Genomic DNA, 24,925 nt, shown 5'->3' on the forward strand with positions numbered 1-24,925 from the left:
TGGCGTGCAACATTTAATTTTGCTCGCAAGCCTTTGTACTGGCTGGGCGCTTCTGTCTGGCCCTGGCTGGTCGCGAGGAAACAGTCTGGTTCTGTTTTGTGACATCTGCTCTCCTCCAGCAGCCTGACTCTGGCTGGTTCTCCCGGCAGGGACAAGGAGCCCCAGGGTGGGCACAAAGCTCTAGAGGCTCGCAAGTGGCACACCGTCATCTGGCTGCATTTGCATCTGGCCACAGCGAATGTTCAAGGGTGATCCAGATTTAGAAAACAGGAATTAGACATGGCTGCTTATGAGGGGAACGGCGAAAGCGCACTATAAAGTGCTCGGATGCCCGAAGGACGAAGAATTGCCACCATTTTTGCAGTCTGCCATAGGGACTATCATCCCCGTTTTACAGGTGAGGAGACCAAGGCTCAAGGAGATGCCTGTACTCATACAGAAATCCCGACAATACAGGCAAAAGGGCTGTGGGATTGCAGACACGGGTGTTTTTTGTTTTGTTTTGTTTTTGTTTTTGACAGGCAGAGTGGACAGTGAGAGAGAGAGACAGAGAGAAAGGTCTTCCTTTGCCGTTGGTTCACCCTCCAATGGCCGCCGCGGCCGGTGCGCTGCAGCCAGCTCACTGCGCTGATCCGATGGCAGGAGCCAGGGGCTTCTCCTGGTCTCCCATGGGGTACAGGGCCCAAGCACCTGGGTCATCCTCCACTGCACTCCCAGGCCATAGCAGAGAGCAGAGAGCTGGCCTGGAAGAAGGGCAACCGGGACTAGAACCCGGTGTGCCGGCGCCGCAAGGTGGAAGATTAGCCTAGTGAGCCGCGGCGCCGGCACACGGGTGCTTTTATAGAAGAGCTTCTTTTATGTGGGGGAAGAGTGGGGTGAGCTGGTTCGGGCTCTGTCTGCCGCAGATGCTCTGGTGCCTTGCCCCAGTATCACACCAGGATCGGGCCAGAGCTCGCCGGCAGCGGCCGTGGGCAGCTCCCACGTCCTGCCAGCTTCTAGCCTCAAGGCACCCTCGCTCCTCTGCTTCTGGCTTTCTCCAGCGCTGTCAAGCTTTGCTCAGTCTGCTCCCAGGGCAGCCAGTGCGGGTGCTTCAGCTATGGTGGTAGAGGAGCTGTGGTACCAATGAATGCCTCAGTTTCCCTGTTCCCTGTTCCACAGTAGAACAGCTCTGTAGCACATTTTACTGGTTTCCTCGGAAGATCCCCAGGTGACTGTCAGTGGTAACAAGTTCATTAACACACATCTTGCTCCTTCAAGGAAGCCACCGACACCCAAGTCCTTGCTGCCAGGTCTGCTTTCATAGGAAATCAAGAAGTCTGGAAGAGTGGCTGGGAGATTGGCAGGCAGGGGGAGGCTGGGGAACAGTTGCAGGTAGAAGATCATTTGGATACGAGAGGACATTTTTTTCAAAATTTTCCTTGGGCAATTAATACTATACTTGTGCTTGGGTCAGTGTTTTGTATTCCTTTCACATTGTTTATTTATTCTATTTTTTTTTAAATTGTTTATTTGGAAGGCAGAGTTAGAGAGAGAGAGAGAGTGAGCGATCATCTATCTGCTAGTTCCCTCCCCAAACAGTTGGAGGTTGGGCAGGCTGAAGCCAGGAGCCTAGAACTCCATCTGGGTCTCCCATGTAGGTGCAGGGGCCCAAGCATTTGGACCATCTTCCACTGCTTTCCCAGGCTCGTTAGCAGGGAGCTGGATCAGAAGTGGAGCAGCAGGGATTTGAACCAGCAGTCTCAGGCATATAGGATGCCAGCCCACTGTAGCACAACACTGGTCTCAGATTATTTTATTTTAATATTGATTCCTAGACATAGATTTCATAGGTTACAAGGCTTAAATGTTTTGCAGGCTTTTGGCCACCATGAAATCTTTACCATTTACACGGTTATCTATCTTAGTACCTGAAGTTTTCAATGACTGACATTTGGGGGTTACATTTAACTCAGCATAGCAATACACCCCAACTTAACATGAAAAGTTAAATAAACATTTCTATTCTAAATGCCCCCTTATCCTCGGTTGTACCATGGACATTTCAGTGGCCCATCTTCCACCATTATCCAACAGACCTCTCTTTTACCGTCACAAGAGTACGAGTTTAGGGGCGAGTGTCCGGCCTAGCAGGGGATATTCCAATTAAGATCTCTGCTTCCCACATTGCAGTGCCTGGGTTTGATATCTTGCTCCAGCCCCTGACTCCGGCTTCCTGCTAATGCAGATTCTAGAAGGCAGCCATGGCGGCTCAAGTCCTGGGATGACCAAAGTGTAAGAATGATCTAAAAATTACTCCTTTAACAAACAGCCTCTCTCCTTCTTCCCCAGTCTATTTCTTTCCACAGCAAGGCCCCTGCCCCTGCCATTCTGTGCTCCATGAAAGCAGGATGTTATACCCAGGCGACAATCAACTATTAAGCGACAAGGCTTAACAACTCCCAGTAGACATTTGCATTTTAATAGGAATTATTGAAGACCAAAAGCTTTCAGGGTCCACAAGAACAAAGCAAGAGAATTAAAAGCAGTGAGATGGATAGTTTGGGGAGCAGAAAATTGTCCAGATTGTTCTTAAGTTTGCCACATTTCTTTTGTCTGCTCCACAAGGGCCACCAATCGTCTGAGCCCTCTTCAAACGTCCTCCCTTCCCACCCTGCTCCCTAACTCAACAGGGAGCCCAGGAAGTAAGCAGTAGCTGTCCAGCTCCTTGCTCTGTGCTTTGCAAATAAAGGCTTTCTTCCATCACCCTTTCTGAGAGTGGGGCTGCTGGTCCCAGGCTTGCGGTTTCTATAGTGACACCTCCAACTAGTTTGAGGGGTTGTCTTGCAACAATTCCAATATTTAACAACCTCATGGTTGTGCTGGTGCACCTTACCTGAGCACCGGCTTCCACCCCATTCTGGACACCCAGATCCAAGCTACAAAGTTGTGGTAGAGCTGGACTTACTAAAGCTCTCCATGTGTGGGGCTTGGGTACTCAGCGGGACAGGTCACAGAATCAGTCTTGGGGCAGGCTTGGGGAGAGGGGTGTATTGGACAGGTGCAGGGTCTGGTGGCCCCCGGGGGTAAATGTCTATACAGCTCTGAGCTGAAGGGACAGTCCACAGTCTCTGCACAGGTTTGGCCACTGGCTTTGGTGCTGTCTGGAGAATTCCTCATTTTCTAGATGGCAACCTCGCTGTGTGGCTTAATGAGAATAGGTTCTGAGAAATGCGTCATTAGGCGACTTTGTCAGTGTGCGAAATCACAGAGTGTGGACTTACGACAGACTAAGATGGCTTCAGCATCACGAGGTGATAAATCTTATGGGACCACAGTTGTTATGTGCAGCTTCTTGTCAACCAAAACATCGTTACATGGCTCACGACCGTGTATATCTCTCTCTGGGGAAAAGCTCTCTCTGAGGTTGAGACATTGCTTTCTCCTACCACTGTTGAAGGAAGAAACCATTCTTCCTTTTCTCCATTTTATTCTCAAAAACAACAAAGGGGCAGCAAAGACAACACTTGCCTTTAGGCAAATGCGCTTCAGCTGTTGCTTGGAGAACTGGGAGGAAATGCGATGGTGTTAACCTTGGTGGTGAGGGGATGGCCGGCACATCGCGTAGCACACAAGGCACGTTTCACACCCTCTGCCCTCACTGCTGCTTCCAACCTCTTCATCCAAGAGCGGGGAGAGGGACCTCTGACTCACGGGGCTTTGGACTCTAATCACAGAGAAGGAGGGGTGTGAGCAAGTGAGCTATTTTCAGTTTCTCAAAAATCCTAATGGAAATAATAGATTAACAGAGTACTCTTGTGTGCAACTAGAGAAATTCAACTTGAGCTAGCTTAGTAGAAAAAAAAAAGCAAAGTTAATTGGCTCATGAAATCAATCCACGGGCAGAACTGGGGTGTGTTGAGCCTCAGGGACAGCTGGAGCCAGAGCCTTAGAAAATGTCACCAGAATATTCCTTCATCTCTCTCTCCCTTGTGTTTCTCTTTGTGGGCTTCATGCCTTAGACCAGTTGTTCTCAGCTGGGGTGGTGAGTGATTTTATGCCCCAGGGGACATTTACCTGTAAGCATTTTTGGCTGTGATTCTAGGGGGAGGGTGCTGCTGGCATCTAATAGGTAGAAGCCAACGATGCTGTTAAACCTCTTATGATGCATAGCATGACCTCCACACACAAAGCATTACCTGACCTGGAAAGTCAGTTTTAGTTGAGAAACTGTTCTAGGAGCAGTGTTTCGCTATGTTTTGCATTGCTACAACACAGTCCCATAGACGGGGTAGTTTATATGAACAGAATGTAGTTGGCTCACAGCTCTGGAGGTTGAGAAGTCCAAGATGAAAGAAAAGAGTGCATCTGGCATGGGCCTTCCTAGTGCATCATCCCTTGGCAGAAAGCAAGAGAGGGTGAGACAGAAAGAGAGGGAGGGGGGAGAGAGAGACAGGGAAAGGGAGAGAGAGACCAAACCATAACAACTTTAATGGGTTCATGAGGGCAGATCCTTTGTTTATTTGACAGTCAGAGTTACACTGAGAGAGAAGGAGAGGCAGAGAGAGAGGTCTTCCATCTACTGGTTCACTCCCCAATTGGCCGCAACAGCTGGAGATGCACCAATCCAAAGCCAGGAGCTTCTTCCGGGTCTCCCACATGGGTGCAGGGGTCCAAGGACTTGGGCCATCCTCTACTGCTTTCCTAGGCCATAGCAGAGAGCTGGATGGGAAGTGGAGCAGCCGGGGCTCAAACCAGCACCCATAGGGGATGCCGGTACTGCAGGAGGCAGCTTTACCCGCTGTGCCACAGCTCCAGCCCCTTGGCTTAAATTTTAAATCCCCTCTTAAATATACCATTTCCCAATACCATTGCACCAGGAATCAAATTTCCAAAGCACAAACTCTGGGAGTAAGGGGGAAGACTAAAACCATAGCTCCCAGCTCTCTCCATGTGTCTGAGAACATGGCAGCTGGCAGCTCCAAGGCTCATATCCAGTTCCTTTGGTGGCCCAGTGGGATCTGACTTATTCACTTTGATCCAAACATAAAAATGTACACGGACGATCTCCGACGGGTCCAGCTGGGTCTAAGGGTTCACTCCTAGGCTCATCACTATGTACAAAAATGTGGAGTTTTAGAAAACCCTGGACTGGAAGCCCCGCCAGGATTTCTTGGTTTGAGTTGGGAATGAGCGTTCTCAGATGGAGGTAGAAGAGGGGCTAGAAGACAGGTGCTGCTGTCCCACTGGGCTAGTTTGTTTGGGCGGGAGCATCTCTGAAAACCAGAGGAGCAAGTAAAGAGAAGTGGTCTTCGGTGCAGTGAAGGTTGGGAAACGTTAACCTAGACTCCACCATCAGAACAGTGCGCAGCTCAGGCCGGTGTCACGTGGTGCGAATCCTGTTATTCCCCATGCCACCGCTGAAGACAATCCCTGGGGGACCTGCTCTCCACGCAGAATCAATGGGTGGTAAGTGGCTATTTAGACGAACTAATTATCACTAATGTTTAGCTAGCTAATGAGTTATTCCTGCCAGATGACAATGCCTAATCCTATTACAACGTGCATAGCCTTTAAAAGGTCCTTAAAGGAAGAGAGAGTAGGACAACTCTCGGCTAAATGGGAGCTTGGTGGGAGGACCTCCCTTCTTGGAGGCCTCTGGCTTCAGGCCATTTGCACAGGTAGCACAGTTATATGGTATCTGATGCAAGGCCAACATTGTCTAAAATATTTTCTATGGAACACTGAGGCCATAGGACCGTGCTATCGAAAATAAAGATCTCATAATGCAACTTTCAGAAATGCTGGGTTAGGTGATATTGAGGGTGGGTTTCACTGTAGGGTTCAGAGCCTTTCATAAAATGAGCGCTTTGACTCACAACAAGGGAAGTGTAACATGTAGAATTCCCAGACTCAGTGGGCTGAGGGACACCTTTGTTGAGACGTGTGTGTGTGTGTTTTCAAGATTTACTTATTTTTTGAAAAGCAGAGTTACAGAGAGGCAGAGGCACAGTAGCGGGGTGGGGGTGTCTTCCATCCTCTGGTTCACTCCCAAAATGTGCACAATGGCCGGAGCTGGACCAATCCAAAATTAGGAGCCTGGAGCTTCTTCTAGGTCTCCCACGTGGGTGCTGGAACCCAAGGACTTGGGCCATTTTCCACTACTTTCCCAGGCACATTAGCAGGGAGCTGGATCTGAAGTGGAGCAGCCAGGATTCGAACTGGTGCCCATATGGGATGATTTTATACCCTCTTAAATCAAGCTTGAGACTTCCTCTCTGTTTTATTGTTATTGTTGCTTGTTTTTGAGAGAGGCAGAAAGAAAGATACAGAAAGAGCCACTCCTGTCTTCTGGCTCACTTCCTGTCGCTCCCCCTCTTCGTGGAGGAACGACACAGGACCCTGCGCTGTTCTTTCGTCTGCTCGGCCCTCCCCGGGTTTGCTGCTGGTTCTTCCCGGGTTGGCTACTGTCCCTTCCACCTCCGTGGAAGGGCAGTTCCCCCTGGCCACATTCCCCACTTCCGCAGGGGAGCGGCACACCGCCGGCCGGCTTTCTCAGGGGCTGCACAGGTATTCCCCTTAGGTGTTCCCCTTAGATGTTCCTGGTGCATGCCGTCTCTCTCCTCCTTTATAGTCCTCCTCCGCCAATCCCAACTCGGCTGCCCACACGCCGAGTACGCTGCTCTCCTCCAATCAGTAGCAAGTCCTACAGTTTATTGGTTGAACTGGAGGCAGCTGTGCGGAAGCTGTTTACTTCTCTCCCAGCGCCATATTGTGGGAGAGCAGATGCATAGAATAAGTCTTAATTCCAGTAACTCAGTCTAGTACGGTTTGCTCCCCACAACTTCCCAAATGCCCACAGCAGCCAGGGCTGGGCCAGGGCCAAAGCCAGGAGCCAGAAACTCAGTGTAGGTCTCCATGTGGCTGGCAGAAACTCAGCTACTTAAGCCATCCCTGCTGCCTCCCAGGGTCTCCATCAGCAGGAAGCCAGAATCAGCAGAGCTCGGAATGGAATCCGTGCAGTCTGATGTGGGATGTGGGCATCTTAACCCCTAGGCTAAACACCTGCTCCCTTCTCCTTCATTCGATGGCGTTTATTCACTTGGGTAACGGATCTAGAGACAGAGGCAGGCACAGCAAGCTCTCTAGGAGAGTGGGCTAGGAATTACCTGGAAAAACGCCTTCCCATCGTCCCCCAGAGCACTCTAAGTCAACCCCTTCAGTTACAGCAGAGCTCTGAGGCAAAGGACAGATGGTTTTAAATTGCATGAATCTTAAGGTCCTGCATTATTAAGGATTTGTTTGGTTTTAAGAGAGAGAAAATTTGAACCACACTTCCCCTCACAAAAATAAGTTGGGGAATAAACTTAAGGAATCAGAGTACAAAATTCAGGGACCAGAATACTTGTGGGTACCTTGGGGGCTGGACCTAGTTTCTTGATGCTTCTAGAATTCTCTTTGCAACCATAGCTTCTCTCTGCCTTAACTTCAATCTCTCCTATCAAGGACTGTGCCACCTACATAGATATTGGTAGTTACGGAAGTCAAAATGCATGACCCCCAGAGAGAGGGACCTCTGACTCACAGGGCTTTGGGCTCTAATCACAGAGATTAGATTTAAAAATCAGAACCACAGGCAAAAATATCAAGCAACACAGAGTGATTTCGGTGTGGACTGGAAGGTGGAGCACAGGACAACGGGGTTTTGTACTAAAGTTAAAGTGTAGGGATAAAAGATAAAAGTGCCAGCGAAAGTCCCTTCACTCACCTGAAGAGTACAGTACACATGCTTTATGTATTCAGCTCTCAGTGTGTACACATGACAGAGCACTGTGGAAATGTGCAGGAAATCATAAGGACTACATAGGCAAAGCACAAACTTCAAGATTTGCACTTATGTAAAACACAGATGAGAAATGCAAAACCACACTGCAAATAGAAACTACAGAAGGCTTCCTGCAGCCAGAGGCCGGGAGAAGGGCTACGTCCAGTCTCAGGCTCCCGGCGGGTGGGGTTCAGCCCCTGGGAGGCTGGGAGGAGTCACTTGTGCTGTCTTGGCCATATTCATTTTGTTTTCCTTTTTGTTCTGTCTTTCAGCTCCTTCCAACAGCAGTAGAGCACTAAAAATGTGGGAGATTGCATGGATTTAAATTCTACCACGGTTGCCATGAGACCCTGGAAGAACTGACCCTCTCGTACGTCATGTATAAAGTGGGGGCAATGCTAGACTGTACCAGGTGCTTTTATTGTGCTGATTAAGCGAGATAATGCCCGCAGTGCACTCCACCCTGTGTCCAACACCTGCAAGTTATCACCACCACTAGTCCCACGTGATCAAACAGGGCCCTCTGCTCTCCGGGGAGGGGGCTGCATTGGTTTTCACGTCTTCTTTTTCTTCCCACCCTCTGATTCTGTTTTGCTTTCCATCCATCCATCCCGTGACTGGTTTGTACCTCAAGGGCACTTCTTTTGGAAGTCACACTCCACTCCTCATTCATTCATTCATTCATTGAGGACTTCACTTGACAAATATTTATCAAGGGACTTCTATGTGCCAGGTGTAATTCCAGGTGCAAAGGATATAGCAGAGAACAGAGCCTCAGGGGTCTGTAGCCTCCTGGGAGGAGGAAACTCTGAAGGGAAAAATCTAGCCCCTGGGTGCCAGGCTGCTCCTGTTCCCTGCCATAGCCTCCAAAGTGCTTTGTCCGTCTCCTCTCTTTGGGCACAGTCTGCTTGTATCTGATTTCTTGATGCCATCTCTTTGATGCCTCCCTTCCTCCCCTTTGGGTTTATCCGCGAACATTCTAGGTGGTTCCAGAAAGGACTTTGGGCAGCATCCTTGCCTTTTGGCCTTGCTGCATCCCAGTAACTGGTTCTGTCCCCCGCCACATGCTGTGCTGTTTTTCCTAGATGCGTTTCCATCTTTTCCAAGCTGGAGCCATCTCCTGCCCGGTCCTTTTAGAGTCCCCCCCCCTTCGGTGCCAGTGCCGGTGCCGGGACCAAATCTCAATTTAGCATCACTTGTGATGATAATTAATGTGCTGTTTACTCCCTCTTCCAGATCATTAATGAAGATGTTAAATGAAACCAAAATGAGACCGCGTCCCCGCGGCAGTCCCGCTAGACACTTTCCAGCAACTTGACACGCTGCCATTTGCTGTTTCATTACCTTGTGTTTACCTTGCGAGCTCGCAGGCCCTCGCTTTGCAAAGAGGCAGCAAGCTTGCTATTTCTCCTGCTGCAGAGACTCCTCTTAAGGGCGGGGTCATTAAAGCCTGGCAGATTCTAAATAGGTCCTTTTGAGTTGGAATTAAAGGCAGATTATGAATAGAGCATTGTCGGTAAATTTTCTGTTGCTCTGCCTCCTCTCAGATGCCTTTGTTTGCTCTTGACTTTCTGCAGCTGTTCTGCATTTCGGGGGGCCAGGGAAGGGTAGATGTTTGCCGGATGCAAGGATGTTGCTTGGTTCAGCTTAACTCCCTCTGCACGGTTCCTATGCTGCGTGTGAAAGCTGTAGGAGACAGCCTGTAGCCACGGCCCCGAGTTCCTTCGTCTCCCTCTCTCCCTGCCCTTCACCGCACAATTTTGCCGTGCCCTCCCACTCCGACTCTGGCCCCTGCCATCCAAGTGACTTTCTTTGGCAAATGGGCTTTTAGCAGCCTCAGTAGAAGCATAGGCTGGAAAAAAAAAATCCCTTGTGTATCTCTGCCTGTTTTCTCATGTTCCTCCACCATAGCCATGAAAACATGGTCGGGGAGGCTGCTGGGAGGCGGGACACACAGAGCCGAGCCTGGTTTGTCCGATCGTCCAGCCAGGAGCAGCCTAGCCCTAGCCCTCTGACAACCGAATGGATGATCCCCAGGTGTGGAAGAAAGCCCAGGCCACCTCAGCAGCACTTCCAAGTTGACAGCCAGAGGCGTGAGCACCCAGTGTGTTGCTCCTCAGGTCTTGTTGGTTACACAGCATCAGCTGTGGCAAGAGACGGCAGGTGCAGTGGCACACTCCTGGAGTATCGTGGGCTGGGAATCAAAGCTTTTCCACACAGTAAGTTCCTGGAATGATCTTTTACAGAAAGTAGTGGAAAGGTTTTTTGTTGTTGTTGTTGTTTGTTTGTTTGCTTGTTTGTTTAAAGATTTATTTATTTGAAAGGCAGAGTTACAGAGAGGCAGAGAAAGAAAGCGAGAGAGCTTCTTCCGGGTCTCCCACACAGGTACAAGGGCCCAAGGACTTGGGCCATCTTTCACTGCTTTCCCAGATCATGACAGAGAGCTGGATAGGAAGTGGAGCAGCAGGGACTCGAACCGGCACCCATATGGGATGCCGGCACTGCGGGCGGCAGCTTTACCTGCTGCACCACAGCACTGGCCCCAGCAGAGAGGTTTTCTAAATAGAAATTGCTAAGCACAAAATAGGCTCCAGAGGCTAAGATGCCTCTGTGTTTTGTGCTCAAGATTCTCACAGCGTTTAGTGCACACCTACTCTGCCGACAGTGTGGACAGAATTCTCACAATGACAGTCCTTTCAGGGATGGGAGTGGGGGACCAGGAGCAAGGGCCTTCCAGGAGAGCTCCCAATTTCGTTGCCCAGTGAGGACGGGAGAGATGGGGCTCTCCTCCGATGGGTGAGTGCTCTGCCGCCCTCCAAACTCAAACAACGACTTGCGGCTCACTTTTCAAATAGTTGCCGACAGCTGCCACATCACTCAGCCTACAGGTGCAGAGTGCTCTGGTGGTTGTGGGCTCATTGAGATGGGTAGAACCCAGAAAGAACCACTTGCCCTCGCTGGCCAGGGAGGAAGCCCAGGACTGCTGCCCAGCCTCTACCTGCTTTCCTTACCCAATTCCTCCCCGCAGCTGCCACCAATCCTAGGCTGGGGCTTCTCAAAGCTTGGCCCTAGGCCAGCAGCCCAGGTGTCCCCTGGGAGCCTGTCAGCCCTGCAGAACCTCAGAGCCCACCGAGGTTTGCTGAATGCAAACTGTCTCACCAGGAGCCCAGGGCATTTGCATGCACTCTCAAGTCTTAAGAGTCTTTACAGCCAATCTAGAGGGCTTAATTTTGTTGATTTCATTCTAGGGTCAGTCACCTTGAGGGCAGGATCATGGGAAGATGGTGCCTTTGTTGTCCCAGTCCTCAATACTGTGTTCAAGCGTGGTAGGAGCTCACAACAAATGTGTTGAACAGAATAAGCTAACGCAACCCAGCTGCAAGAACCATCAAGTTGACCCCACTATACAACAGACAGACTTTTTCCCCCCTCTATTGTTTTGTTTCTGAGCCTCCTAGAGTGGGGGCACTGTGAGGGAACATGCCAATCTGCCCCAGGGAGGCAAAATTTGCATTGGCTCTGGACAGCTCTGGCACACTCCAGAGATTTAGGCTTAAACATTGCAACCCAAAGCACAACATCAAGTGCATTTGAATAAGCAAGTTTGGGCTGCAGATATTAGGATGTCGATGCTGGCCCGCAACTGGGGCTCTACAGAAGACATTTGCTAGACCTTCAGCTGTGGCCTTAGAAATAGACCAGCAGGCAGGCAGGGAGAGCGAGGGGAAGGAAGAAGTGAGAAAGAGGGAGAGTGACAGTGGGGAAGAGGGAGGACAGAAAAAAATAGGCTAGGGCTTAGGGGAATCCTTTACCCCTCGCGCGGTATTGCTGACAGTAGATATCCAATCTTGTCTGCCCCACATCAACTTGAGTAATATTGCACAGCCAAGCTTGGCTGCGTCTGTTCTCTTCCTCTTTACCCAATTCAAGAATGCTCATGCCATACAACACTATTGGGATTTTTAAAAAATGATTTATTTTGCTACACAATTCAGACCTTTGAACCATACTGGATGCTGGGTGCCTGGTCGACACAGTAGTTAGGGATAAAAAGAGAGTTTGGGGGATTGAGGAATTCTGACTTTCTCTAAATCACTGATTTTATTGTAGTAAGTAGAGGTCACCTCCTCGAACTTCAATAGCCTGTCTTTGAAAATAGTGGGGAACTATCAATGTCCATCAAAAGGAAATATAGGACAAACGGAGGAGAGGGAAAAAGATCTTCTTCCTGTTTTGGGCAAGGCCACAGCAAGAATGTGGCTGCAGTGGTGGAGGGTACCGTGGACCAGAAATGTCTCACGGCCTTGAACGGGATGCGCGTGGCCCCTGCCTAAGTAAGATGGGAAAGGCGAGATGGGGCGAAGCTGCTGGAGACGGAAGCTCAGTTCTCACGCAAGCTTCGAACATCTGAGAGGTGCGTCTTCCAAACCTGTGCCCAAGTTGGCGGAGAATAAAAATGGAGGCCACCAGAGGCAGAGGTAACTGACAAAAACACGTGGGCCCGCCGAGGGAAGACAAAGAACCAGCCAGGCTGAGCAGGGTTTGTGCTCAGAGGAGGCACAGGAGTTTGCGGGGTTCAACACCGTCCCAGTGCCCTTTCTGTCCTAGCAATAGGGCCAATAAGGAAACGCTCGGCTTCCCAGCCTAACTTGCGGCCAGGTGTGGCCGGGCCTCTCGCTTCTGACCTTTGAGCTGTGAGTGGAAGGCCCTGGAGAGTCTACCTCTCCCACACAGAAGAACAGTCTTGCTTGGAGAGATTTTTTTGCCCTTTGCCCCCTTTTTAGCATCACCACTTTTTCCCACCTGGAATCCAGGTGCCAGAGCCGGATGTGCAGCAGCCATTTTGAGATCACGAAGGCCAAGCACCACATGCTGAAGAGAGCAGAGCAGCAAGACAGAGGAGTTCCCGATGGCTTTGCTCAGCCTCGCGCCAGCGGCACCCCCAGACATCCTGCTGCGTGAGGAAAACCAACCCTGGACTCATTAAACCCTTGAGGTCAGGTTTCCTGTTACACGCATGGTAATACCCTGCCTTCTTGCTGTGCCCCTTGTCGCCATGTGGGAGTGCTGGGCCAATGTCACCGAGTTTTCTGATTTTTCCAGGTAATACATAAATCAAGATTTTTTCATAACATGAAATTTCCCAGCCAGCAGTTGGGAATCAATTCTCACAGACATAATTAATTGAGTTTTTGGGGAGACATCGCCAATTTGTGATCTCTGATTTATAGAACATTTACTGTGGGCCGACAGCTACCCTAAGCACTTTCTGTAGATTGTCTCATTTACTCTCTACAACAATGCTGAAAGTGATGCTATGCTTACGTCTATTTTATAGATGAGCAAACTGAGGCTCAAACGTGAGCTTGCTTGAGGCCAGGCAGCTAGCAGGCAGAGAGCCAATACGAAAGTTCAGGCCTGAACTAGGGGCACGCATTGCTGGTTACCATCGAACGAATCGGTCATGCTGTTGCCACGGTAACGCTGCTTAACCCATTCTTCCAAAATGCAGTGGCTTGCAGCCGGCACTCATTCTCCTACTTTTGGGTTTGGAGGTCAGCTGAGGTTGCATGGTATAAGTTGGATTCTGCTGAGTGACCCTGCTTCAGGCTTGGGTCGTGGGGATAGGATCCGGGCATCAACTCCATGCACCTTTGCTCTGGTGGCCGTGCAGGGTATGCGACAGGGAAATGTCACAATGAAGGAACCAAGCCAATGGGTTAGTGCATTTAAGACCGGGGTCGAGTTGCAGCCTCTAGCTTTCCACTACTGAAAGAAGTTAGGAAACTGAGCCCAATGCCTGCGAAGCAGAGACATACCCTTGGCCCACAGGGGGAGGGAGAGAGAGCATTGCTCAACAATAACCCAAACAATTGCAATTGTTCTTACAGTGGCAGGAAAAGCTGGCCTTCTCTGTGATCAAACAAAGACTCCTTTTTTTTTTCCCCCCACCATTGCCTGTTTGTAAAAATGGCAAATGGTGCAAGGATTTGGTGGAGAGCGGGATGCAAAGCCTGCCAGCCAAACCTGTGTCAAATGAGTTCATTTCTGAGAAGCCATCACCCAGTGATGATGTTCCACCCCGCACACTGGGAGCCAGCTCCAGCTTCCGGGAGGCTGCTGGCAGAAGGTGGGGAGGAGTCTGTGGGAAGGAGTCCCAGCTCCTCTTTGTGGAAGAGTTCTCATCGGTTTTCGGCTCTGAATGGTAGAAGCCGTGTCTGCTGCCATCCAGGTGTCTTTTTGTGCCGGTTCCTGCCTTCTCTTTTTTCTCTCTGTCATCATCCTGTGTGTTTTCTCTCCTTCTCCAGCCCCTGGACTAGAAGTTCGCCCAGTTATTCAATCAACTAATCAATAGGCATTTATTGATCACCTCATTGGTGCCAAGCCGTGTTTTTTGTTGCTGGACAAACAGGGAGTACTGGGCTAAAATCATCTCCTGTTTCATGAGCACCTGCTTCTAGTTGTGCTAAGTGGACAGACAGGTGGGTAACAAGTAGGGAAAAGGAGTGAGATGGTTTTTGGAGAGAAGTACCGCTGAAGGCAGCTGGGTGCAGAGGGGAGCAGAGCTAGGGAGGGAAGGCAGAGGAGGAGGCTCCACACCCCTCACTGCCTGATCTGCTTTTTCTGTGAAGGTCTGGCTTAGACACTTGGGCTCTCCCTGGAGCTGGGGCTAATTTGGGCAGGGGCCGCCTATCACAGAGCTGTCCTCATGGTCAGAAGCAAAGCCTCCGCAGGTGCCGCCGTGCAAGGCAGACCTTACACCCTGTGCCCCAGGTTCTGCAGATAAATAGGTGACGTCTGTGGGAGCCAGACCTCCCGATTCCAAGCGTCTGGTGTGGTTCCGTGGAGCAGGTGTGTGGCTGGGGTTTGAGTGTAGGAGGAGACCCTAGGGCAAGGTAAGGAAGAGAGTAGTGTATCAATAGGTCCATCTGCTCCTTTTATGGGGGGGGGGGGGCCTTGGTCATCCTGCCCTGGAGATGGGCTTCAGGCGCTCGGTGGCTGGTTCACGGGAGAGGTGCGACCTGACCTCCGCAGAGATTCTCACCAGGGAGTGGGTGACCTTGCCTCCCCAAGCCCAGCCCAGGGGACCCCTGGCAACGTCTGGAGACAGTTTCAGTGATCACTGCGCCGGCGGGGCGTGCCCCTGGCACTGAGCAGGTAGAGGGCCAGGGATGCAGCTACACATGGGCGTGCCCAGGGTAGAGCCGGCCATCTCCACAGCTGCAGAGAGCCAGGGGCTCTGGAGGCACACCTGCCAGCCATCCCCATGCGTCTTGGCAGGGGCTCCATTTAATTTCTGGGTAGTATTTTGCTTCTGGCGCTCCCAGGGTATGAGAGCGCTCATCGTGGAAACGCCCATCTCCCCCACCACGCTAGATCCCTCCCCCTCCCCACCACGATCCCAGTTCCTTGCGCATCCAGCCGCCCTCTCTGTGTTGGAGCCGATGCTGCAGAGCTCTTCCTGACATCCTCGCCTCAGCATGCCAAAGGCTGAGTCCTGCTGCCTGGGGGCTCTGTTCTGGCCCTGGGAGCTGCTGTGCCAAGCTGGGATTGCCTGAGAGTTGGTGCTCCTGGAAGCAGCCCACAACCAGAGGCAGAAGGCCAGCTGGAGGGTAGACACTTCCCGGCCGGCCGAGACAGCCCTGAGGTCGGCGCTGCACGGTTGCCCACGCTTCTTTAGCAGGGCTGCCCCCCAGCTGTCCTCAGCGTAACGCTTGATGAGACCCCTTAAGTGAGTGCTTTCCTTCCTTGCTTTCTCCACTCTCCTAGTGGAATTTCCTGAGCTCAAAAGCAAGCAGCATAGCCTGACATCCCTTTTGCAAAGTTTCGTCCTGGAGGAACCTCGGAAAATGCAATTATCTGCCCACCTCCCAGTCATCCACCCACCCATCCATACGTAGAGGAATGTAAAGGTCTGCACGTATGTACACGTACACGTATGTATGCGTGGATGTATGTACATGTGTATGTATTTCTATACCAGCGATAACTTTTTTAAAAATAGCTTTCTTTCCTTAAGAAATGTTAATGTTTTATTTTATTTTAATTAATTAATTTATTTGAAAGTCAGAGTTACACAGAGAGAGAGAGAGAGAGAGAGAGAGAGAGAGGTTTTCCATCTGCTGGCTCACTCCCCAGTTGGCCGCAATGGCCGGAGATGTGCCAATCTGAAGCCAGGAGCCAGGAGCTTCCTCCGGGTCTCCCATGCAGGTGCAGGGGCCCGAGGACTTGGGCCATCCTCTACTGCTTTCCCAGGCCATAGCAGAGAGCTGGATTGGGAATGGAGCAGCTGGGTCTCAAACTGGCACCCATATGGATGCTGGTGCCTCAGGCCAGGGCCTTAACCCACTACACCACAGTGCCAGCCCCCACTGATAACGTTTCGTATCTTGCTTTTTCACTTAATTAGATACCTTTTTAAAAAAGATTTATTTATTTATTTGAAAGGCAGAGTTAGACACACACACACAGAGATCGTCCATCTGCTGGTTCACTCTGCAGATGGCCACAAGGGCCAGAGCTGGGATAGTCCAAAGCCAGGAGCCAGGAGTTTCCTCCAGGTCTCTCACACGGGTGCAGGGGCCCAAGCACTTGAACTATCTTCTGCCGGCATTCCCAGGCGCATTCCAGGGAGCTGGATCGGACGTGGAGCAGTCTGGACTCGAACCAGTGCCTGTATGGGATGCTGGCGTCGCAGGCAGCAGCTTTACCTGCTGTGCCACAGCATCAGTCCGGATTGGTTGTCTTTATGGTGCTCCTTACCAGTCTGGAGCGCTCAGTCTTTCATTAACAACACTGTATTTCATTTTGTAGCTGTATTGTCACACTGCGTCTGGATGGTTTCAGTCTTCTGTGTTTATCGGTGTTGCTGAAGTGACTATCACACATTCGACATCAGCTCTTCTAATGAAACTGCTGAATCACAAGTTATGTGCATTTGCGATTTTGATAGACACTGCCAAATTATTTTCCATGAAGCCTGTATGAATCGATATCTTCTCACCAGGGAAGTGCAGGAGCAGGAATTCAGTTCTGAAAAGAAGCAGCCAAATGTTTCTCTTGCGGTGGTCCCGATCTGGGAACTGCTCAAAGTGCGTTCTGTCTTCTGGACTCGGAGCCAGACGTGAACCTGGGACTCCCAGTGAATGAATGCAGCCCCGGGCACGCAGGCAGTGTGCGTGAAGGTGTGTGCACACATCATGCTCACGCCCATCCAGATAGAATCCTTGTTGCCGGACAAAGTCCTGAACTCCTCAACATCATTTCCAAGTCAGACTCTAAGTGAGATATTGAGAGGATATGTGCCTGTCCCTGGATTGATAGAGACCCTTGCTATTTTTTTTTTAAAGATTTATTTAGGGGCCGGTGCTGTGGTGCAGTGGGTTAAAGCCCAGGCCTGTAGTACTGGCATCCCATATGGGCGCTGGTTCTAGTCCTGGCTGCTCCTCTTTCGATCCAGCTTCCTGCTATGGCCTGGGAAAGCAGTAGAGAATGGCCCAAGTCCTTGGACCCCCGCACCCATGAGCGAGACCTGGAAGAAGCTCCTGGTTCCTGGCTCCTGTTTGGCTCAGCTCCGGCTGTTGTGGCCAAAGGAGAAGTGAACCAGTGGATGGAAGATTTCTCTCTCTTTCTCTACCTCTCTCTGTAACTCTGTCTTTCAAATAAATAAAATAAATCTTAAAAAAAATTATTTATTTTAGAGGCAGGCAGAGAGAGAGAGAGAGGTCTTCCATCCACTGGTTCACTCCCCAAATGGCCACAACAGCCGGAGCTGAGCCAATCAGAAGCCAGGAACCAGGAGCTTCTTCCAACTCTCCCATGTGGGTGCAGGGGCCCAAGCACTTGAGGCATCTTCCACTGTTTTACCAGCCTATTAGCAGGAAGCTGGATCAGAAGTGGGGCCGCAGGGCCTGGAACTGGCCCCCAGATGGGATGCTGGCGGCGACAGTGGAGGCTTAACCTATCACGCCACAGCACTGGCCCTGAATCCCTTGAGATTTAATAACAGCAAATAGCATTCTGAGCACTCACTGGGTGCCCGGCAGAGAACCAGATGTTTTCCTTGCATTCTCTTAACACCTCGCCACAACCCTGTTTGAAGATAACAATCTTATCCCTGTTTTCAAATAGGACCACTGGATAACACAGATAGTGCTTGGTCACACATCAGTAGAAGGAAGCAGTTCAAGGCATGGTTGATTTCTTTAACCCAGACTGCCTGGGTTAAAATCCTGGCTCTCTCACCAACTGAGTACCTGCAGGTAAGTTGACCTTTCTCCTTAGTGCTTCCTGCTTTGTGAAACAGAGACATTGTTGTGAGGGTTGGGAAAGTTAATAGAAAATGCCTAGGGGATTTGCGGTGCAGTGGGTTAAGCTACAGCCTGGGACGTGGGCATCCCATATGGGAGATCTGGTTTGAGTCCTGGCTGCTCTGTTTCTGATCCAGCTCCCTGCTCACGTGCCTGGGAAAGCAGCAGATGATGCCCAAGTGCTTGAACCCATGCCTCGCGTGTGGCAGACCCAGATGGAGTTCTGGGTTCCTGGCTCTGGCCTGGCCCAGCCCTGGCCACTGTGGCCACTTGGGTAGTAAACCAGCAGATGGGAGATCTCTCTCTTTTCCTCTGTCACTCTGCCTTCCAAATAAAGAAAGTACATCTTTAAAAAAAAAAAAAAGAACGTAAATACCCAGTATTATTGAGTCATTAGTCTAACTCTTCGAGCCAGAATTTTTTTTTATTTTTTATTTTTTATTTTGATTTTTTATTCAGATATAACTTACAAATAGTACAGTACTCAAATCTTATATTTATGGCTTTGATGTATTTTTAAATGTCTATGCCAGATCCAGATATAGAACATTTCCAGCATTCCAGGAATACCCCACCCCAAATCCCCCTTTTTTTAAACTTTTATTTAGTAGATATAAATTTCCAAAGTACAGTTTATGGATTACAATGGCTTTCCCCCCCCCATAACTTCCCTCCCACCCTCAACCCTCCCATCTCCCGGCTTCGGGTCAGCGCGGTGCACCAGCCGCAGCGGCCATTGGGGGGTGGACGAATGGAAAAATGAAGACCTTTCTCTCTCTCTCTCTCTCTCACTGTCCATTCTGCCTGTCAAAAAATAAAAAATAAATAAAAAAAGAAAATACTCAAAAGGGCTAAATTTTAAGGAGCAGAAATTTAGCCTAAGTGGCTAAGACACCTATGTCCCACATCAGAGTGCCAGGTTGGATTTCCGGCCCTGGGGGCTGACCTCGGCTTCCCGCTAATGCAGATGCTAGGAGGGAGCAGGTGATGGCTCGGGCAATTGGTCTCCTGCCACCCACCTGGGACACCTGGATTGTGGTCCCGGCTCCAGCCCTGGCCCAGCTCCAGCCATTTTGAACCAGTCTTCTGGCTGGCTGTCTCTTAAATAAATCCATAAATGCATATTTTCAGATCCTGAAGTTTTGTTTCAGAAGTGTCTAGGGAAGCATTTCGAAGTGTCGCTGGAACCACCCTGATATGTGAGCAGCATGGCTGGCTGGGGGCTCAGAGCAGGACGCGATTACACCACCATGAGCGACAGTGATAACAGGGGCAGCCTGCACCAAGGGTTGTGCTCATCTGCAGAAATCCAGGCCCCTGCATTCGAGAATAATTGGATCCACACCATCTGGCAGCTTGAAAGATGAAAAAGAAAGAGGAGGAGAAGAAACGACAGCCATGTAGTATGAATGTATTTCCTAATCTGAGCTATGCACTCCCATTTGCTTCATGTACTATGAGCCAAATTTAAACATGTCAACATTGCAACAATTGCTGATTTTTTGAGTGCTATCCGATGCATCTGGTGGGTACTCATTGACTCTTCTTCAATGACGGTGACGTAGATGTATTTACTAAAATATAGTGCATTGAGAAAGTAAATAGTATATTGTGATCTTCTTTAGTTTGCCTTTGCATAAATGGGGTCCTTTGAAATATGTGGGTTGAGGTTTAAAAGAATATGACTATGTTTTTAAATGTTCAAAGAGCCATAATTATAGAGCTTATAAATCATTGAGTTCATTTCCTTCATTTTCAGCATAAGAAAAGAGTTCAAGATTCGCTTTTGAGGATGAGAGAGGAGGGAGGGAGTTCAAGGATTTGGAACCCTTGGTGGTGGGGTGTGTGGGGAAGGCAGGGGAAAGACTGACAGCTGGACCACCCAGGCTCCTGTACACAAGGATGCAAGAGCGCACCTCCTCCCTCGCCTCCTCAACTGGGACTCGCTGGACAGGCGGCAGGGACATAACTGCTAACGGGAGGCAGCCCCTCCGGCTCCTCTCCCTGCAGCTCGCTCTGCTATGGAGAGTGTGCCTGAGGATTTGTTAGGAAGGGCTTTGGCACTGAGGCCCACAGAAAGGAATGGAAGGATGCAGAGGGAGTTGAGCCGTGATGTGGTCTCCGCAGAGGCCCAGGCAGCTCTTCTGTGTCCTGAAGCTGGCCTGTTCCTTCCCAGCAGAGATGTGGGGGCTGGGCGTACAGACTCCCACATCAATCAATCGCTAGATGTGGGCCACCCCAGGAGGGCCAGCTGACTTCTGCCCAGGTGGTTCTGGAAGCTGCCTGCTGGCTAAGGACCGGATACTGGAACATGCTCGGCAGCTGAGAGTGCTGCACGCTGCAGGTGTCATGGGCAATGCATCACAGCGTCAGCCACACCAGGGTGGGGCCTGGTGCACACCCAGGCCCCAGTGAATGGCTGTGGCATGGTCCCATCCAGAGCCTTGGGCCACACCTGAGAGGGACAGAATGGCTTGTCCCCGCTTTGTGATGTGATGCAGGGACAGTGAGAGGAGAACAGTTTACTCAATGTAAAATAGAACTCCCTGAAACCCGTCTCCCAGTAGCACCTGAAATGCCTCAGTGTCCCCGGGCCAGGGAGGCGTTCCTAAGCAAGGACGATCCATCCCTAGGAGGTATTGTTCTGAGTGTTGACCTTCAGGAGTTACATTCCCTTTTCACTGGGGCACTAGGAAACTCAAAGCTACCTTTACAGCTCATCAAAGGCAACACACGGGACTTTTTGGCCTTCACAGCCCTGTTCTATTTCCCTCCAGTGCAAACATTGCATTCCGCCCTGATTCTTATGTCTGAGCACTTTTACATCTTACCATATTCATTGGTGCATTCCCAATAGCCCCTCTAAGCTTTGTGGGGAAAGGCAACGTATGAGGACTGCAGCCTCCCTGCCATCAGCCAGAGTTCAAAAATATTAAGCAGAAAAGAGCAGAAATAAGCAATTCATACGTTTTCAGTTCCATGCAATTGTAAGCAGCATGACGAAATCGTGGCTGTCCCACTCGGTCCCTGGGGAGTGAGTGAGTCATCCCTTTGTCCGATGTAGTCACAATGTATACCGACCTGCCCACCTGTCACTTAGTAGTCACTTGGGTTCTCAGCTCAGCGGTGGCCAAATTGCAGTGCTGGTGTTCAAGTGACCCTTCCTTTCCCTAATAATGGCCTCACTGTGCAAGAGTGGTGATGCTGGCCATTCAGAGATGACAAAGAGGAGCTGTAAAGTGTAGAGGTGAAGGTACTTGACAATGCCGAAAGAAAAACGTTGTATGCCAGGGCTGCTAAGATCGATGGGAAGAAAGAATTTTCTATCTGTGAAACTGCAAAGGAGGAGAAAAGAAATTTGCACTAGTTTTGCTGTTACGGCAAGTGACAGCACCATGTGTGATAAGTATTTAGTTAAGAGGGAGAGGGCATTAAATTTGTGTATGTGTGTACAGGAAAAAAACATAAGAGGGTAGTTCCAAAAGTTCACAGAAAATGGATGCAAAATGAGTTTACTCTGGTACCAAACATTCTCAAAATCCGTGCAGTTTTTCTTAATATGCATTTCCCATGCACTTTTTGAAGAGCCCTCAGCATATATGTGGAACCTGGCACTCTGTGGTCTCAGGCACACTTGGGGGTCTTGGAACATATCCCTCCCAGATAAGGGAGGACCACTGAACACGAGTGCTGTGTGTTCATTATCTGCTCGGCCATCAGTAGAGTGGGACCCGGTCTCGCCCACACTGTCTCTCCCATCTCAAGGATAACGGGTGAGAGCAGCCGTGTCACTGTGGGTCTTTAAGGCAATGCTTTCACCTTGGACATACTCTGGTTTGTTTCAACAAATCTCTAGGAATCTTATCTGTAGGCTTTGGAGGGCGTTCCTTACAAGAACTAGCTGTGTGAATTTTTATGCAGTGTAACTTCATGTCATGGATTTACTTATATATTAAATGCAGGTTTTAAAAGCTTTGTTGATGTCCTTATAGACATAAATAAATATTTTCTGTCACAGCTTTGCTGATTTGGCTTAAAAAAATTCCCAAGATTCAGAGTCTTTGGAATGAGTGACAATTGCTTCTGTCCCTGGTCTCTGCTGGGCAGCCAGCACTGTGCTTTGTAGGGTTTATTGGCTTCTGTCCTTGAGGAAACAGAAGCAGTGACTTTTTTTTTTTTAAGCCAAAATAGCCTGGAAAAAAAAAACCAAAAAACCACAAACTAACTCCCATCCAGTGTTCATTCAGGTAGCCAAGAAATCCAAGTCTCTGTCTTTCCAAGTCTGGGAAGAACTTCCTTCATCATGTTTAAGACAAGTAGTGAGAGCAAAGAAAGCGTTGTATTGTATTATTTATTTATTTGAGAGTCAAGGAAACAGAAGGAAGAGAGACAGAGAGCGCCCCCTGCTGGCTTACTCTCCACAATGAATGGGGCTGGGCTATGGCCAGAACCAGGAGCTGGGAATACAATCCAGGTCTCCCACAGTGGAGGCAAGAACAAATGACCTGAGCCATCACTGCCACCTCCCAGGGTCTCCATTAGCAGGAAGCTGGAGTCAGGAGCCGGAGCCTGGAATTGAACGCACACATTCCAATGTGGGATGCAGGCATCCTAACTACTGGATTAAATGCCTGCTCCCACAGAGCATTTACATTGAGACAGACTCGGTGTGGGTGAAGGGAGTGGGAATTGTAGGAGGAAGAATGGATCTTAACCTGCAGCCGTTGTGTATTAGTCCACGTTGTACTGCCACGATGAAGTATCGGAGGTAACTAACTTTATAGACAGAGAAGATTTACTTAGCACAGTGTTGAAGTTTCGAAGTCTCCGACGAGGCAGCCCTATTGTTTGGCTTCTGGTTTTGGCTCCCTGGATGCCAGTGTGTCATAGCTGGAGAGAGAACATAGGTTAAAACTCAGGCTTTTAGAAAAATCCCATGAGAGAACTCAAAGGTCACAGAAGGGAAAGACACACACACACACACACACACACACACACAGATTTTCCATCTGCTGGTTTACTCCCCCAAACACCAGGATGCTGAAGCCAGGAGCTAGGAACTCCATCAGTGTCTCCCATGTCGGTAGCAGGGACCCAAGCATTTGTGCCACCCCCTGCTGTTTCCCAGGTGTAATAGCAGGAAGCCGCGTGTGTAGCAGAATAGCTGGGACTTGACCTGATGCTCTGACATGGGATGCGGGCCTCCCAAGTCCTGGCTCTTCCTCTTCCTTTTGTGGGAATGGTTAATTATCATAATAACGATAATTATTATTTATGCCGAGTAGATCAGCTTAGAGTGTGGGTGTCGGACGGGGAAGCTTCCCCAGCTCTCAGATCCCTTGGTGACTTTCCCCCAAGCATTCCTTCTCCCCACCACACTCCTTCCTCCTCCTATTCCATGGGGGGGGGGAGCTCCCTGGTTGGCAGGTGGAGTGGTCATGATCCATGATTCAGGACTGGGAGGAAGGAATCTGTGAAGAACATGGCAGGTGGACGAGTGTGTGTTTGCTTCTCTCTCTGTTCCTTCCTCTCCACCACCCCTGCCTTGACCAGCACCAGACAGTGGTCCTGGAGGAGTCTGTCTGCTCCCGAGACTCCAACCTGCAGGCTCACAGATTTAGAATGGGATGCGTGGGCAGGGAACAGGCAGGGAGAAGCAAGAAGCTCCCAGTTGCATCACATCCTCCAATCCAGATTTTAGTTGCCATAAAACAGATGTTTTGCTATCCGTCTCCTCCTGACTGGCTCTCCTTTGATTTGGGATTTGGGTGCAGAGGAGAGGAGAGTGGCATAGTTAATTAGTTCCCGCAAGCCCCTGCGGATGGGACTGGACCAGCTGGCTCGGGAAGGTGCTGTGCAGAGATTGGGCCTGCATGTGACAGAGGACAGTCTAGACCTGCAGAAAGTAGGAAGCAGTTCACCGTGCGCGAGCGCCAGGTAACTTCAGGCTGCTGGCTGGGGGGCTGGGAATCCCACTGAGGGCCCGGATGCTTCCCTGCCCATTCTAGCTGCAGGGCATTTCCCCACTAGGGGATTTCCTCCTTGGCTCCCCTTTGACTGTGGTCCCTGCGTTTCCATTGTTCCAGAACCTTCTCCCCATCCAGGTGCCTGTGACTTTCTCCCCCTGAGCAGTTCAGCTCCTGCCCTCTGTCCACCCCACACCTGCTGCGTACCTCAGTTTACTCTTTCCGGTGCCCTTCTGGTTGGTCTGCTATGCAGAGAACACCCACACCATGGTTCAGCCTAGGGTTCCATGATGCCTAAGCAGGGGAGATGCGAAAGCCCATAGACCTGGATGAGAACAAACAATCCCAGCTTCATTTTCACACCTTTCGTTGGCAGTTAGCAGTTCTTTTACGTATGAATGTAGGGGGAAATCTCAACAGTATTAGCAGTATTTATTAATTTGACATCAGTAGAAGTCACAGATCTCTTCATATTGTGTTACAATTGCTAGAGAGATCTCGAGACATCATTTATGCTCACTGATAGTCATTTATGAGACATGCTGCTAGAACCTAGAGATATCACTAAATTGTAGTTTATATAACTGGGAAACTGTGGTTGCAGACAGCTGATTTTCTTTGTGATCCTATGGTCCCATTTTATGCACTTGAAAGCATTATTCTGATGACGTCATAGATTTTACCACATGGGTAAGAGGATTCATGGTGCCCTAAAGATGGCGAATTCCTGTGTTGGCTGGGAAAAGCAACTAGAGTTTTCCTTTAACACGATCAGGTCCAAGTTGGAGCTCCCTCTGCGGTCAAGGCCAGTGAGCAGGAGAGCAATGATGAGAAGACGGATTCTTGGC

At 49.9% G+C, this 24,925-nt stretch overlaps 1 long non-coding RNA gene across 7 annotated transcripts; it reads left to right on the forward strand.

Annotated features, from left to right (window-relative positions):
* The first annotated feature begins 14,304 nt into the window (after nt 1-14,304).
* On the forward strand, nt 14,305-19,713 carry LOC149127700 (uncharacterized). 7 transcript variants are annotated; one of them, XR_016229819.1, is made up of 5 exons: nt 14,305-14,697; nt 15,572-15,722; nt 16,616-16,986; nt 17,933-18,063; nt 19,243-19,713. It is a non-coding gene; the product is annotated as an uncharacterized LOC149127700 (long non-coding RNA). The 7 variants fall into 7 exon arrangements; XR_016229820.1 differs by having other exon boundaries at nt 15,572-15,714; XR_016229818.1 differs by lacking the exon at nt 16,616-16,986 and having other exon boundaries at nt 14,317-14,697; nt 15,572-15,738.
* Nucleotides 19,714-24,925: the final 5,212 nt, after the last annotated feature.

Source organism: Oryctolagus cuniculus, chromosome 2 (genome assembly GCF_051225735.1).
Source record: "Oryctolagus cuniculus isolate XC-2025 breed Fujian yellow rabbit chromosome 2, ASM5122573v1, whole genome shotgun sequence".
NCBI classification, from domain to species: Eukaryota; Metazoa; Chordata; class Mammalia; order Lagomorpha; family Leporidae; genus Oryctolagus; species Oryctolagus cuniculus.